Source organism: Arctopsyche grandis, chromosome 12 (genome assembly GCF_051622035.1).
Source record: "Arctopsyche grandis isolate Sample6627 chromosome 12, ASM5162203v2, whole genome shotgun sequence".
Taxonomy (NCBI): Eukaryota; Metazoa; Arthropoda; class Insecta; order Trichoptera; family Hydropsychidae; genus Arctopsyche; species Arctopsyche grandis.
This window is the reverse complement of record NC_135366.1, coordinates 4,519,852-4,537,738: the sequence shown is the minus strand read 5'-3', so window position 1 is coordinate 4,537,738 and position 17,887 is coordinate 4,519,852.

Here is a 17,887-nt window from a genome sequence, read left to right as displayed (position 1 = left end):
CGTCATATGTATATCTAACTTTGTTGAATCCTTTGATTTTGGTGATGATTATGTAAGGTTGGGTTAGGTAAGCCCGTTAGTTGTATATCTAGCATTGTTGAATTCTTCGATTTCGATGATGGGTAGGTAAGGTTGGGTTAGGTGAGGTGATGTAAACACGTATTTTTTATATCTAGCATTGTCGAATTCTTCGATTTCGGTGATAGTAAGGTTAGGTTGGGTTAGGTAAAGGAAGGTTAGAACGTTTAGTGTTATTCTTGCATTGTCAAATTCTTTGATTTCGGTGATGGTAAGACAGGTTGGGTTTGGTAAGCACGCTATTTGCATATCTAGCATTGTTGAATTATTAGATTCTGGTGATTAAAAGGTTAGGTTGGGTTAGGTTAGCACGTAATTTGCATATCTAGCATTGTTGAAATCTTTGATTTTGGTGATAGGTAGGTTAGGTTGGGTTAGGTGAGGTAAGGTTAGCACGTATTTTGTATATCTAGCATTGTCGAATTCTTCGATTCCGGTGATGGTTAGGTTAGGTTGGGTTAGGTAAAGGAAGGATAGCACATTTGGTGTATATCTTGCATTGTCGAATTCTTTGATTTCGGTGATGGTTAGGTCAGGTTGGGTTAGGTTGGCACGTTATTTGCATATCTAGCATTGTTGAATTATTTGATTTTGGTGATGGATAGGTTAGGTTGGGTTAGGTTAACACGTTATTTTTATATCTAGCATTGTTAAATTCTTTGATTTTGGTTATAGGTAAGTTAGGTTGGGTTAGGTGAGGTAAGGTTAGCACGTATTTTGTATATCTAGCATTGTCGAATTCTTCGATTCCGGTAATGGTTAGGTTAGGTTAGGTTAGGTTAAGTAAGGTGAGCACGTTTGGTGTATATCTTGCATTGTCGAATTCTTTGATTTCGGTGATGGTTAGGTCAGGTTGGGTTAGGTTAGCACGTTATTTGCATATCTAGCATTGTTGAATTATTTGATTCTGGTGATGGTTAGGTTAGGTTGGGTTAGTTTAGCACGTCATATGTATATCTAACTTTGTTGAATCCTTTGATTTTGGTGATGATTATGTAAGGTTGGGTTAGGTAAGCCCGTTAGTTGTATATCTAGCATTGTTGAATTCTTCGATTTCGATGATGGGTAGGTAAGGTTGGGTTAGGTGAGGTGATGTAAACACGTATTTTTATATCTAGCATTGTCGAATTCTTCGATTTCGGTGATAGTAAGGTTAGGTTGGGTTAGGTAAAGGAAGGTTAGAACGTTTAGTGTTATTCTTGCATTGTCAAATTCTTTGATTTCGGTGATGGTAAGACAGGTTGGGTTTGGTAAGCACGCTATTTGCATATCTAGCATTGTTGAATTATTAGATTCTGGTGATTAAAAGGTTAGGTTGGGTTAGGTTAGCACGTAATTTGCATATCTAGCATTGTTGAAATCTTTGATTTTGGTGATAGGTAGGTTAGGTTGGGTTAGGTGAGGTAAGGTTAGCACGTATTTTGTATATCTAGCATTGTCGAATTCTTCGATTCCGGTGATGGTTAGGTTAGGTTGGGTTAGGTAAAGGAAGGATAGCACATTTGGTGTATATTTTGCATTGTCGAATTCTTTGATTTCGGTGATGGTTAGGTCAGGTTGGGTTAGGTTGGCACGTTATTTGCATATCTAGCATTGTTGAATTATTTGATTTTGGTGATGGATAGGTTAGGTTGGGTTAGGTTAACACGTTATTTTTATATCTAGCATTGTTAAATTCTTTGATTTTGGTTATAGGTAAGTTAGGTTGGGTTAGGTGAGGTAAGGTTAGCACGTATTTTGTATATCTAGCATTGTCGAATTCTTCGATTCCGGTAATGGTTAGGTTAGGTTAGGTTAGGTTAAGTAAGGTGAGCACGTTTGGTGTATATCTTGCATTGTCGAATTCTTTGATTTCGGTGATGGTTAGGTCAGGTTGGGTTAGGTTAGCACGTTATTTGCATATCTAGCATTGTTGAATTATTTGATTCTGGTGATGGTTAGGTTAGGTTGGGTTAGTTTAGCACGTCATATGTATATCTAACTTTGTTGAATCCTTTGATTTTGGTGATGATTATGTAAGGTTGGGTTAGGTAAGCCCGTTAGTTGTATATCTAGCATTGTTGAATTCTTCGATTTCGATGATGGGTAGGTAAGGTTGGGTTAGGTGAGGTGATGTAAACACGTATTTTTTATATCTAGCATTGTCGAATTCTTCGATTTCGGTGATAGTAAGGTTAGGTTGGGTTAGGTAAAGGAAGGTTAGAACGTTTAGTGTTATTCTTGCATTGTCAAATTCTTTGATTTCGGTGATGGTAAGACAGGTTGGGTTTGGTAAGCACGCTATTTGCATATCTAGCATTGTTGAATTATTAGATTCTGGTGATTAAAAGGTTAGGTTGGGTTAGGTTAGCACGTAATTTGCATATCTAGCATTGTTGAAATCTTTGATTTTGGTGATAGGTAGGTTAGGTTGGGTTAGGTGAGGTAAGGTTAGCACGTATTTTGTATATCTAGCATTGTCGAATTCTTCGATTCCGGTGATGGTTAGGTTAGGTTGGGTTAGGTAAAGGAAGGATAGCACATTTGGTGTATATCTTGCATTGTCGAATTCTTTGATTTCGGTGATGGTTAGGTCAGGTTGGGTTAGGTTAGCACGTTTTTTGCATATCTAGCATTGTTGAATTATTTGATTTCGGTGATGGTTAGGTTAAGTTGGGTTAGGTAAGCACGTCATATGTATATCTACTTTGTTGAATTCTTTGATTTTGGTGATGATATGGTTAGGTTGGGTTAGGTAAGCACGTTAGTTGAATATCTAGCATTGTTGAATTCTTTGATTTCGATGATGGGTAGGTTAGGTTGGGTTAGGTGAGGTGAGGTTAGCACGTATTTTTTATATCTAGCATTGTCGAATACTTCGATTTCGGTGATGGTTAGGTTAGGTTGGGTAAGATAAAAGAAGGTTAGCACGATTGGTGTATATCTTGCATTGTTGAATTCTTTGATTTCGGTGATGGTTAGGTCAGGTTGGGTTTGGTAAAGTAAGGTTAGCACGTTTGGTGTATATCTTGCATTGTCGAATTATTAGATTTCGGTGATGGTTAGGTTAAGTTGGGTTAGGTTAGCACGTTATTTGTATATCTAACTTTGTTGAATTCTTTGATTTCGTTGATGGTTAGGTCAGGTTGGGTTAGGTTAGCACGTTATTTGCATATCTAGCATTGTTGAATTATTTGATTTCGGTGATGGTTAGGTTAGGTTGGGTTAGATTAACACGTTATTTTTATATCTAGCATTGTTAAATTCTTTGATTTTGGTGATAGGTAAGTTAGGTTGGGTTAGGTGAGTTAGGTTTGGTTGGGTTAGGTAAAGGAAGGTTAGCACGTTTGGTGTTATTTTTGCATTGTCAAACTCTCTGATTTCGGTGATGGAAAGACAGGTTGGGTTAGGTTAGCACGCTATTTGCATATCTAGCATTGTTTAATTATTAGATTTTGGTGATTAAAAGGTTAGGTTGGGTTAGGTTTGCACGTTATTTGTATATCTAGCATTGTTGAATTCTTTGATTTTGGTGATGATTAGGTTTGGTTGGTTTAGGAAAAGTTAGTTAAGCACGTATTTTGTATATCTAGCATTGTCGAATTCTTCGATTCCGGTAATGGTTAGGTTAGGTTAGGTTAGGTTAAGTAAGGTGAGCACGTTTGGTGTATATCTTGCATTGTCGAATTCTTTGATTTCGGTGATGGTTAGGTCAGGTTGGGTTAGGTAAACACGTTATTTGCATATCTAGCATTGTTGAATTATTTGATTTTGGTGATGGTTAGGTTAGGTTGGGTTAGGTAAAGTAAGGTAAGCACGTTTGGTGTATATCTTGCATTGTCGAATTCTTTGATTTCGGTGATGGTTAGGTTAAGTTGGGTTAGGTTAGCACGTTATTTGTATATTTAACTTTGTTGATTTCTTTGATGTCGGTGATGGTTAGGTCAGGTTGGGTTAGGTAAGCACGTTATTTGCATATCTAGCATTTTTGAATTATTTGATTTTGGTGATAGTTTGGTCAGGTTGGGTTAGGTTAGCACGTTATTTGCATATCTAGCATTGTTGAATTATTTGATTTTGGTGATGGATAGGTTATGTTGGGTTAGGTTAGCACGTTAATTGCATATCTAGCATTGTTGAATTCTTTGATTTTGGTGATAGGTAGGTTAGGTTGGGTTAGGTGAGGTAAGGTTAACACGTATTTTGTATATCTAGCATTGTCGAATTCTTCGATTTCGGTGATGGTAAGGTTAGGTTGGGTTAGGTAAAGGAAGGTTAGCACGTTTGGTGTATATCTTGCATTGTCGAATTCTTTGATTTCGGTGAAGGTTAGGTCAGGTTGGGTTAGGTTGGCACGTTATTTGCATATCTAGCATTGTTGAATTATTTGATTTTGGTGATGGATAGGTTAGGTTGGGTTAGGTTAACACGTTATTTTTATATCTAGCATTGTTAAATTCTTTGATTTTGGTGATAGGTAAGTTAGGTTGGGTTAGGTGAGGTAAGGTTAGCACGTTTTTTGTATATCTAGCATTGTCGAATTCTTCGATTCCGGTAATGGTTAGGTTAGGTTAGGTTAGGTTAAGTAAGGTAAGCACGTTTGGTGTATATCTTGCATTGTCGAATTCTTTGATTTCGGTGATGGTTAGGTCAGGTTAGGTTAGGTTAGCACGTTATTTGCATATCTAGCATTGTTGAATTATTTGATTCTGGTGATGGTTAGGTTAGGTTGGGTTAGTTTAGCACGTCATATGTATATCTAACTTTGTTGAATCCTTTGATTTTGGTGATGATTATGTAAGGTTGGGTTAGGTAAGCCCGTTAGTTGTATATCTAGCATTGTTGAATTCTTCGATTTCGATGATGGGTAGGTAAGGTTGGGTTAGGTGAGGTGATGTAAACACGTATTTTTTATATCTAGCATTGTCGAATTCTTCGATTTCGGTGATAGTAAGGTTAGGTTGGGTTAGGTAAAGGAAGGTTAGAACGTTTAGTGTTATTCTTGCATTGTCAAATTCTTTGATTTCGGTGATGGTAAGACAGGTTGGGTTTGGTAAGCACGCTATTTGCATATCTAGCATTGTTGAATTATTAGATTCTGGTGATTAAAAGGTTAGGTTGGGTTAGGTTAGCACGTAATTTGCATATCTAGCATTGTTGAAATCTTTGATTTTGGTGATAGGTAGGTTAGGTTGGGTTAGGTGAGGTAAGGTTAGCACGTATTTTGTATATCTAGCATTGTCGAATTCTTCGATTCCGGTGATGGTTAGGTTAGGTTGGGTTAGGTAAAGGAAGGATAGCACATTTGGTGTATATCTTGCATTGTCGAATTCTTTGATTTCGGTGATGGTGAGGTCAGGTTGGGTTAGGTTGGCACGTTATTTGCATATCTAGCATTGTTGAATTATTTGATTTTGGTGATGGATAGGTTAGGTTGGGTTAGGTTAACACGTTATTTTTATATCTAGCATTGTTAAATTCTTTGATTTTGGTGATAGGTAAGTTAGGTTGGGTTAGGTGAGGTAAGGTTAGCACGTATTTTGTATATCTAGCATTGTCGAATTCTTCGATTCCGGTTATGGTTAGGTTAGGTTAGGTTAGGTAAAGGAAGGTTAGCACATTTGGTGTTTATCTTGCATGGTCGAATTCTTTGATTTCGGTGATGGTTAGGTCAGGTTTAGTTAGGTTAGCACGTTATTTGCATATCTAGCATTGTTGAATTATTTGATTTTGGTGATGGTTAGGTTAGGTTGGGTTAGGTAGCACGTTAGTTGTATATCTAGCATTGTTGAATTCTTTGATTTCGATGATGGGTGGGTTAGGTTGGGTTAGGTGAGGTGATGTCAACACGTATTTTTTATATCTAGCATTGTCGAATTCTTCAATTTCGGTGATAGTTAGGTTTGGTTGGGTTAGGTAAAGGAAGGTTAGAACGTTTGGTGTTATTCTTGCATTGTCAAATTCTTTGATTTCGGTGATGGTAAGACAGGTTGGGTTTGGTAAGCACGCTATTTGCATATCTAGCATTGTTGAATTATTAGATTCTGGTGATAAAAGGTTAGGTTGGGTTAGGTTAGCACGTTATTTGCATATCTAGCATTTTGAATTCTTTGATTTTGGTGATAGGTAGGTTAGGTTGGGTTAGGTGAGGTAAGGTTAGCACGTATTTTGTATATCTAGCATTGTCGAATTCTTCGATTCCGGTGATGGTTAGGTTAGGTTGGGTTAGGTAATGAAAGGTTAGCACATTTGGTGTATATCTTGCTTTGTCGAATTCTTTGATTTCGGTGATGGTTAGGTCAGGTTGGCTTAGGTAAGCACGTTATTTGCATATCTAGCATTGTTTAATTATTTGATTTTGGTGATGGGTAGGTTAGGTTGGGTCAGGTGAGGTGAGGGATCAGCAGGAGCACAGGACGAGTGGTCGTTGCCGGAGACTTCAATGCAAAGTCTACAGAGTGGGAATCACCTATCACCGATGAGCGCGGTCGCCTACTAGCTGACACAATGGCCAGACTAAACCTGCATGTCCTGAACACCGGAAGTGCAAATACCTTCGTCAGAGAAAGCACTGGCTCCATAGTCGACGTCGCTTTCGCGGACGAGGACACCATTGGCCGCATTACCAACTGGGAGGTGCTCAGCGACACAACACTAAGCGACCACCAATACATCTCATACGAGCTAAGAGACACAAGAACGACCGATTCGACCCCGCATAAGACCGAGCCGACAAGGTGGGCCGTCGGCAAGCTAGACACTAAAACGTGCGAAGAGACGCTCAAGTTCGAGTGTGGCCGTATTCAAGATACCACAACTGGAACAGAACTTTGCAAAGAGACAACGGCAGCGATCACTCGGGCTTGCGAGGCCTCGATGCCGAAGAAGGGTGGAGTGGGACGGAAACCACAATATTGGTGGAACGACGAAATTGCAGAGCTGCGAAGAACCTGCACAAGAAAACGAAGAGAGCACTGTCGGACTGAACGAAGACACAGATCAGGCCACGAAGACGACCAAACGGCCATCGAAACCGCAAGCGAAGCCCACAAAGAAGCAAGAAGAGCAGTCACCTACGCAATCAGGAGGAGTAAAAAGTTGATGTGGGAACAACTCATAGCGACGGTGGACCTGGACCCATGGGGCCAAGCGTATCGTATGGTCCGTGGTAAGCTGTCCGGCCACCGCCAAATTCCCTTCTTAAACAGAGATGGAAATTTGGAAACGATAGTTTCACACCTTTTCCCTACACACAAAGAGACGACACCACAAGCGTGGATCATAGAGCCCGAAGACATCCCAGAGTTTACACTGGGTGAACTATACTCGGCAACAAAACGGCTGTCCACTGACAAATCACCTGGACCTGACGGAATACCGAATGAAATTCTCCGCATATCGGCTAAAGTCTGCCCGAAAACATTGCTGCGGACATTCAACAGCTGCCTCAAGAGCGGAGAATTCCCAAAAATATGGAAAAGGCAGAAACTCGTGCTCATACCCAAGGGCAACAAACCACCGGAGGAGCCGTCGTCATACCGGCCACTGTGCATGTTGGACGGATTGGGCAAACTCCTCGAGCGCCTCATATTACAGAGAGTAGCGAAGACGACGGAGACGGAAGGCGGGTTATGTTCGCAGCAATACGGGTTCAGACCCGGTCGGTCCACGGTAGACGCAATAGCCGAGGTCATAAAGACAATAAAAGACGCTCATAGTGGAACATTAAAAACGAGCAGTCACTGCATAATGGTGACACTGGACGTTAAAAATGCTTTCAATTCTGCCAGATGGGATAAAATAATGTCGGCTCTATCGGAGCTCGGTGGAATACCAGACTACCTTGTAAGAATAATAGGAAGTTACCTGTCGGAGAGGGTTCTGATCACAAGACTGGCAGAACGCAAGATCTCCTCTGGTGTTCCACAGGGCTCTGTCATGGGACCAACATTATGGAACATAATGTACGACTCACTTCTTAAATTAAGACTTCCAGGAGGAGCGAAGCTGGTGGGTTTTGCAGACGACGTAGCTATCATTGTTGTGGCTAGGAAAATAACGGACCTCGAGACCGCCACAAACGACACTCTCGACCTGGTGAACGACTGGATGACGGAAGCCGGACTACAGCTTGCACCACAAAAAACCGAGGCGGTTTTGTTCACCAGAAAAAGAAAAATCGAACCCCCGAAAATCACCATTTCGGGATACGACGTGAGACTAAAAAGGTATTTGACTTATCTTGGAATAATTCTAGATGACAAATTAACCTTTAAGAAACAAGCTGAGCATGCCGCGGAGAAAGCGGCAAGAGCTGTCAACAACATCGGACGACTAATGCCCAACATCGGAGGGCCCAAACCATGCCGAAGAAAACTACTCAACAGCGTAGTGCACTCGGTGATCCTATACGGTGCACCAATATGGGCGCCCAGCATGGCAGTGGAGAGAACCAGGAAATACCTCGCAAGAGTACAACGCAGGGGCGTACTGAGAATCGTATCGGCATATACAACAGTATCCGAGTGCGCAGTACTGGTTATTGCTGGAGTACCACCCATCGACCTACTGGCACATGAAAGAAAGAAGGTATACGAGGGAAGAAAGGAGGGAACGAAAAAAGTAAGAGCGACGGCACGGGCGGAGCTCATGACGGAATGGCAGGTCCGCTGGGACGGCGCAGACAAAGGTAGATGGACACATCGACTGATCCCATCAATCGCAGCCTGGACAAGGAGGAAAAGCGCAAAACCGGACTACCACACAACCCAGCTACTAACCAGCCATGGGTGTTTCGGAGCATTCCTCAACCGCATCGGAAAGGAAACGACAGCAGGATGTCACCACTGTGCATCAATCAGAGATGACGCAGAACATACACTCCTCGTATGCCCTGCATGGGAATCTGAAAGAGCGACACTCAAAGAAAGCACCCCGGTCAACACTGAAGACATAGCACAGAACATCACTAAAGACGTAGCCTCTTGGGAAGCATTCGCAGAGTTCGCAAGGAGCGTCATGAAGCAGAAGGAGGAGGCCGAACGGCTAAGGAAAGCGGAAAGACTTATAGAAGGAAATGAATAGATGTCAACCCATAGATATAGATATACTATTACCAGCCTATGATTAATACTGCAAATGAATGTTTTCAGGAAACAGAAACCAAGCGGGTCAACTAGATGAACTGGAAAGGAGGGATCCGCACAAAAAGGAGAAGCCAACAAGGACGAAATCAGCCCCTGCGGAAGCAATCCACCAACGAGTGGGGTCCCCAAAGGGGTGAGGTGAGTCGGGGGAGTTTTTTAGTCAGTAAAAATCTGACACTTCCCTCTAGTGCGGACTAGAGGGAGTCTTATTGAAGATTTTCTCCTCCCACGCATAGGAAAAAAAAAAAAAAAAAAAAAAAAAAAAAAAAAAAAAAAAAAAAAGGTGAGGTGAGGTTAGCACGTATTTTTTATATCTAGCATTGTCGAATTCTTCGATTCCGGTGATGGTTAGGTTAGGTTTGGTTAGGTGAAGGAAGGTTAGCACATTTGGTGTATATCTTGCATTGTTGAATTTCTTGATTTCGGTGATGGTTAGGTCAGGTCTGGTTAGGTTAGCACGTTATTTGTATATCTAGCATTGTTGAATTATTTGATTTTGGTGATGGATAGGTTAGGTTGGGTTAGGTAAAGTAAGGTTAGCACGTATTTTCTATATCTAGCATTGTCGAAATATTCGATTCCGGTGATGGTTAGGTTAGGTTGGGTTAGGTAAAGTACGGTTAGCACGTTTGGCGAATATCTTGCACTGTCGAATTCTTTGATTTCGGTGATGGTTAGGTCAGGTTGGGTTAGGTTAGCACATTATTTGCATATCTTGCATTGTCAAATTCCTTGATTCCGGTGATGGTATGGTTAGGTTGGGTTAGGTTATCACGTTATTTGTATATCTGGCATTGTCGAATTCTTTGATTTCGGTGATGGTTAGGTTAGCACGTTATTTGTATATCTAGCATTGTTTAATTATTTGATCCCGATGATGGGTATGTTAGGTTGGGTTAGGTGAGGTTAGGTTAGCACGTTATTTGTTTATCTAACTTTGTTGAATTCTTTGATTTTGGTGATGATTAGGTTAGGTTGGGTTAGGTAAGCACGTTAGTTGTATATCTAGCATTGTTGAATTATTTGATTTTGATGATGGGTAGGTTAGGTTGGGTCAGGTGAGGTGAGGTTAGCACGTATTTTTTTATATCTAGCATTGTCGAATTCTTCGATTCCGGTGATGGTTAGGTTAGGTTTGGTTAGGTGAAGGAAGGTTAGCACATTTGGTGTATATCTTGCATTGTTGAATTTCTTGATTTCGGCGATGGTTAGGTCAGGTCTGGTTAGGTTAGCACGTTATTTGTATTTTTAGCATTGTTGAATTATTTGATTTTGGTGATGGATAGGTTAGGTTGGGTTAGGTAAAGTAAGGTTAGCACGTATTTTCTATATCTAGCATTGTCGAAATATTCGATTCCGGTGATGGTTAGGTTAGGTTGGGTTAGGTAAAGTACGGTTAGCACGTTTGGCGAATATCTTGCACTGTCGAATTCCTTGATTCCGGTGATGGTATGGTTAGGTTGGGTTAGGTTATCACGTTATTTGTATATCTGGCATTGTCAAATTCTTTGATTTCGGTGATGGTTAGGTTAGCACGTTATTTGTATATCTAGCATTGTTTAATTATTTGATCCCGATGATGTGTATGTTAGGTTGGGTTAGGTGAGGTCAGGTTAGCACGTTATTTGTATATCTAGCATTGTCGTGTTCTTTGATTTCGGTGATTGTTAGGTTAGGTTGGGTTAGCCAAGGACGTATATGTCATATCTAGCATTTTTGAATCCTTTGATTTCGGTGATGGCTGGGTTAGGTTGGGTTAGGTTTGCACGTTATGTATATATCTAGCATTGTCAAATTATTTGATTCCGGTGATGGTTAGGTTAGGTTGGGTTAGGTTAGTACGTTATTAGTTTGAAATTAATGAATAAAATGAGAGCTACTTGGTATAGTATTTGTATGTCTGTATATATTAAAATAGGTACAAACAAAATGAGCATTTATTTTCTTCATTTCATTATACAGGTGTGTCGGAAGCAATTGGACTAGAACTAACTAGAAAATACATACATTTTTTATTTTTATTTTTTCATGGTTCTATTTATCATGCACATTCGCCTAACAGATTGCTCCAAAGCGGCGAATGTGCTAAACAGATAATCGATACATCATATAATACATATATCATTAAATACATAATTAAACATACAAACAAATCGAAATAACATCTGACATTAATATAAACATCGTATACAATACGAATATTACGAATATTAACATTATTTAATATCTAACAAAACGAAATATTTATATTTCAAAAATCACCCATAGAGACATCTATGGTGAAAATCTGGCGGAACCCAAGAGATAATACTTACTCAAGGTTTTTTCGCTATAGAAAATTGGATAAGAAAGCTAATAAATACTTGAAAAAAATGCTATCATATATAAATAAATATACATATGTATGTATATACGATGTGAAATTATATTTCAAATGAAAATATATTTTCAATGACGTTTCAGTGAAATCATAACCAGTTACATTTTCAGTGTTGCTTTTATTCATTTAAGATTTGATTGTTAGGGTTGGTATTATTTAAGGGTTAGGATAGGTTAGGTTAAGTAAGGGTTGGCCCTATTCATTTAAGATTGGGTTGTTAGGGTAAAATTTATAGAGTTAAACGTTCTAAATTTATTGTTCGATACATTTTCACTGCTTGAATTGGTGAAAATATATTTTCAGTAGTGAAAATACATTTTCACTTGAAATATGCTTTCACTGCAACATTTATATTTAATTTTAAATTTAATTCTTATTTTTATCACGGTGTCATTAAAGGTTGCCTCACCCATGGCAAAACTTGTACATATGTAATTGGCAACATAGTTCAGTGGGTAGCGTGTAATGCTTTCAAATGAGAGATCATGGGTTCTTTCCTTGACCCGGTGTTGCTGGCCAGACCTTGGATATATGTACATATGTATGTGACTCCAAACCAATCGTTTCCTATTTATCTTATTTCATTGCTGAAACGGTTCCACCAAAATTGACTACCTATCCCGTCTATCTCAAATTCGAGTTTATAGCATCTTGAATTTGCTGATATAAAAACATGCTGTAAAATGTATATAGGATCCGGATGTGAAGGATTCCAAGTGAAACGCAGATTAAGTCAGAACTATGTATTTATTAACACATGCTTCGGGCTTGTTCTCCAACAAGTGACCATAACAACACGCATCCGGTCTCTCCCAGGCATACCACACACACTCTATCTCGGCTCGTTTAAAAATCAATTCTACATGTATGTGTTTCTTGTAAGTATTATTGAATTTGTCCATAGATGTATCTATGATACTGTAAAAATATAATTGTTTATCGATGTTTGTAATTGGTTAGACTATCTTGATGTATAGGGTATACAGGTTTAGAAATCAGGTGTACAAATTATAGATAATCCGAACAAACCCTAGATCACTATCTACCGCCGAGAATTTTGAGTTTTGTAAAGGTGTGTTTACACTCTCATATATATCTTGCAAGATTATAAAATAAATAAAAGAAGTCTATTAATGAATGTATTTTTCCAAAACTAGTTCTCATTCCACTTCTTCATTGTTGTTAAAATGTAATACTCACAATCTAAATGCCAAGCCACAATCTAAAATACTCAGCAGTTAGGGATTCCCATCGAGAAATTCTGCTATGGTTATAAATTCAGGAATTCCAGTGTAAACGTGTCTTTATAAACATTGGCACGGATTACATGACCCATGTTCATTGCATTTTTTTTTCAATACTTTATGGAAAGGCTTGGCGGGCAGTATTCTTGTTGGTTAGTTTTACATACTCAACAAATAACGCCTATCGGCGTATTTCAAGCTTATGGACTTGTTGGCAAAACGCCGATGGGCGTTGGTCAGTATTCAAAGGGTTAAAAAAAATGAAATTTACCTATTTCACAAGTTGTAGACATGATCGATCATATTCCTCAGTACGGTCTTTAGAATTTTTTGGAATCATTCAAATTTTGGAATGTTTTGTACAATGAACCTGGAAGAATGGATGCACACTGCATTAAATTCGATGCAAGTTGTAAGAGAAATGTTCTTGCAACAAGAAATGTCTCGTTTTGTAGATGCTTGGCTGATTTATCTCAAATTATAAGATAATAATTCCTGATAATATTTACTATAGAAACTGATGAACACTGTTCGACAACATGTACATCGCTTTTGAGTGAGATTCTCAGAAAAGTTTTGATAAGAACCTTTAATACATACACAAAATTAGTCGGAACATTTTGACTGATCAATAGAGATTGCCTACTTTTCTCCCAATTGTACACATATTATAGTAAACTAGTGTTATGCCCGTTGATTTTAACGGGTGACTTCAGAAAGGAACTGATACACGAATTAAAATAAAGTTATATATTATATATAAATATAGTGTAAGGTAATTAATAGGCATTAATCACACGTTTGAAATGATGAATTAATGTGTGTGTGTGTGTGTGTGTATGTGTCACCCGGCGTTCAGCCTAACGTCGTAAATGCTTGTCGTCGCTCGGTCTGACGTCACATGACGCTTCACACCCCCACTTCCCCACTACCACGCTTCCCCGCGTCTCTTCGACCACTTCACTCTGATTGGCTGTGTGTTGACGGTCTGGTACAAATACACATACCCACACACATCGCATCCGTTTTTATATATGCACTAGTATTTAAACCGCTTAAACATGGCCAAAATAATGGTAAACATTTTTTTAAACAGTTTTATTTTATTTAAATTTATTTGAATATTCATTTGTTTGATGACGTCACGGATTTTCGAACCAATATTACATATTTTCTTACATTCTTACAAAATCCCTTTCGAAATTATATATTAAACGTTGTTTTACCCGGCTTCGCTCAGTATTTGTAATATAAATGGCTTAACCTTTGACTTTGACTTTGCCGGAGTGTCGAGATCGAACGAGTGTCCCTAACCGGGGTCGAGTGAGACCTCAGTATTTTTTAATCAAAATACAGCTTTTCTCAATACAAATGGGTTCAATATATAATTTATTAATCATTTTATACAACATAAATAAGTTTTAGTAGTATAGCATGTTTTTGACTATTTTTGTATAAAAAAATATCGACAAGTATCGACATGCAAACGCACATAAGTAAGGCCAACAGGCGACTGCATGACTCAATAGCCAAAAGCGACGAAAACAATAGCTTATGAAAATATAGCTGTCTCTTTCTCTCGCATTGATTCATCGATCAACAAGAATATGCAAGCGAACAGTCAAAAACATGACTTATCGCTACCGCCTTTAAAGCATACTTTAAAACGTAGAAATGTATAAATGTATTTTTTTACGATGTACCTCTTTTCTAAATCATACAAAATCTATTAAAATAATTTTTTTGTAGTTCATTCTAAGAATACAAGAAATATAGGGTGTATAGCTTTGAAAACCACATAGTTATTACGAAAAACGTAAAAATTGGGCCATTTGCATACCCCAATTCAGTGAAGGAGGGTTAAACATGGCAAATCTAATAGTAAATATGCATTTGTTTTTTCATTAAATTTAATTGAATTGCAAAAAAAAATCGAATCGTCGTCATTGAAACTTTGTTATGTTTTCGAAGTTTCCAACCAAAAATACTTACATAGGTACTTACATACATATATACAAAGTCTCTTTTAAAATAATATATTAGAAGATATATTATATTCATTTTTAAATCAAAATACCTTTAGTTCAATTCAATTTGGCAATCATGCAGTGTTGTGCATCTTGTGAAACGCAATTTTCTAATGGAGTTCAATGTGCTAATTGTAAGAGGCATTACGATTTTAATTGTGCCAAAATTACTGAAGGCGGCTACAATAAATTGGGAGCTACTAAAAGGGCTACATGGAAGTGTCCACGATGCCGTAATCCACAAAGTCCTCAGTCTTTGACCGAGTCACCTTCGCCGTCATTGGGTACACTACTTACGGAGATCCTGGATATCAAACGTAACATATCATGCCTGCCGTCGCTTGCAGAGGACATAAAAACGATAAAAACTGATATTAGCGACCTCAAAGCTACTTGTGAATTTAACAGTTCAAAGATTATTGAGGCCGAAAATAGGATAAGTGCAGTAGAGGATAAAGTTAAAGACATCGAGTCACTTAAGAATATTGTTGATGTATTACAAAATAAAATCGCAAGCAATGAACAGAGATTAAGGCTCAACAATGTTGAAATAAAAGGAATCCCTTGTAAAAATAATGAAAACGTCTTTAATATTTTTGACTCGATCTCCAAAACTGTAAATTGCAATATTCCAAAATCAGAAATTAATTATATCACTAGAGTTCCCACCCGCACTTCGGATAAACTACTTGTAGTGAGCTTCATCAATAGATATATTAAAGAAGACTTTGTTGCGACTACCCGTAAACACAAGAATCTCACAGTTAATGATATAGGTGTTGGTGTTGATAATACCAAAATCTACATAAATGATCAATTAACCATTGCCAATAAGCAACTTTTGACCAAAACAAAATCCTATGCTAAAGATAAGGGGTTTCAATACGTCTGGGTAAGAAATTCAAACATACTTTTAAGAAAAAACTCCACTTCAAAGATTCTACACATAAAGACTTTGGACGACCTAAAAAAGATTATATAAATATTTTTTCAATGAATAAGCAATCAATTCTAATTTTTTATTTATATTTTTCTTACCTTCTCTTTTATGTGACAATTATATTTACCGATCCTGTTATTCTCTTCTCTATATTTTATATCTACATTTCTTACTTTATTTTTTACTGTATTTTCCACCATATTTTTTACTATATTTTCACTTTTATTAATAATAATTATTTGAATATAAATATTATTATCAAAGAATATACACTAACTAATTCCATATTTTATTTTGCTTATACTTATTTCAATTCAATTGCTATCATCAATAATTGTTGTTTGATAATTGATTCTATATCTTCATTTATAATTACATATACTTGTACATGCAATTACATTTTTTACTGTAATTTCTTCCATACTTTTTGCTCTATTTATAACTATAGTTTCACATCTATTATTGATTATTGTCTTAATATTAATATTATTGTTAAAGAATATAAACTGGTTAATTCCATTTTTCACTTTGTTAATATATGTTCAGATTCATTTACTACCATCAATGATTATTATTTGAACAATAGTTCTATATCTTTGTTTATAATTATTGATGCATGCTCATTTGTATACATATGTCTATGCTTACCTACGCATGTAGGCTTATACGTCTATCTTTATGCACTCTATCAATTCTACCCATATATTATGGTTTTTGTTTTCTTTATTAATTATTGGTTCTTTCTTATATTTCTGAACGCACTTTATTTTCAATTCTATCATCAATTGTCATCTAAATCATTGTTTATTATTATATTATGAACAAATACTTGCCAAAAAACTATATAATTCGCTTTATTAATTTTATTTTAACTCAATTGGTATCACGAGTGATGGTTTGCTCGGTAATTCCGTATCGCTTCTATGGATGCAAGTATGTATGTGTATATTTATATTCATATACACATAACTGCTGATATTTATGCTTCTAGATATCTACACGTCTATCACTACGTACTCATCAATTGCCAATTCTATTTACGTTTTACAATTTATCTTATTTTTATTACATTGCTATATTTTATTCTGTGTACTTTCCATGTTCCTTATTTCCATGTGCTTTATTTTCCTACTCTATTAATACGTTTCATTTTTATGTTTGCATACATATTGACATGTGTATTTTCGTGTATAATTGTATGTACATATGTGTGTATGTGTTTATATGCATTTGTATATGCACATATATATATGTGTGTGAGTACCTTTTTATTATTTTTCTGAGACCACTTAATGGATTCTATTAATTTATATTATCAAAATGTACGTGGTCTCCGTACAAAAACTGATATTTTTTTACGAAATATAAACATGTCCAATTATGATATTATTTTGCTTACTGAAACTTGGTTGATGGACACTATAAGTGATCAGGAACTCTTTGATGAAAGATATATAGTGTGGCGAAGAGATCGTAATTATGTTAGCTTAAACCAAATACGTGGTGGTGGTTGCCTTGTGGCAACTAAGCGTGAACTTGGAGTTGTTTCACGTCCAGAGTGGCACTCTTCTGCGGAGGATATCTGGATATCTCTCACTTTACGCAGCACCACTAATCATCGCAACCTTCTCAAATTTCATATATGTGTATTGTATTTATGTTCTGAGAACATAGGTAATTCTTTTAATACTCAACTTACTAATTTTCTTGAAAACATGTCTACTATTTCAACTAACTACCCGGATGATAGATTTTTAATTGTTGGAGATTTCAATCTAAGTAACATCCAATGGTCCCAGGATATCTCCAGAGGAGGACTTATACCTATCAATTCGTTAAGAAGCACCGAAATGACTCTTATTGATGCATTACATTTTTGTAATTTTAAACAATATAATGGAGTACTTAACTTATTCGGCCGTATTCTTGATCTAGTTTTATCAAATGAACATTTGGTAGTAGATGCCTGTTTAGATCCTCTCGTTCCTGAGGATCCTTATCATAAATCTCTGTTAATTACTGCTGATCTAACTTTTTATCGATCACTTAAATCTAAACCTTATACTAGATTCCTTTTTGATCTTGGTAACTAT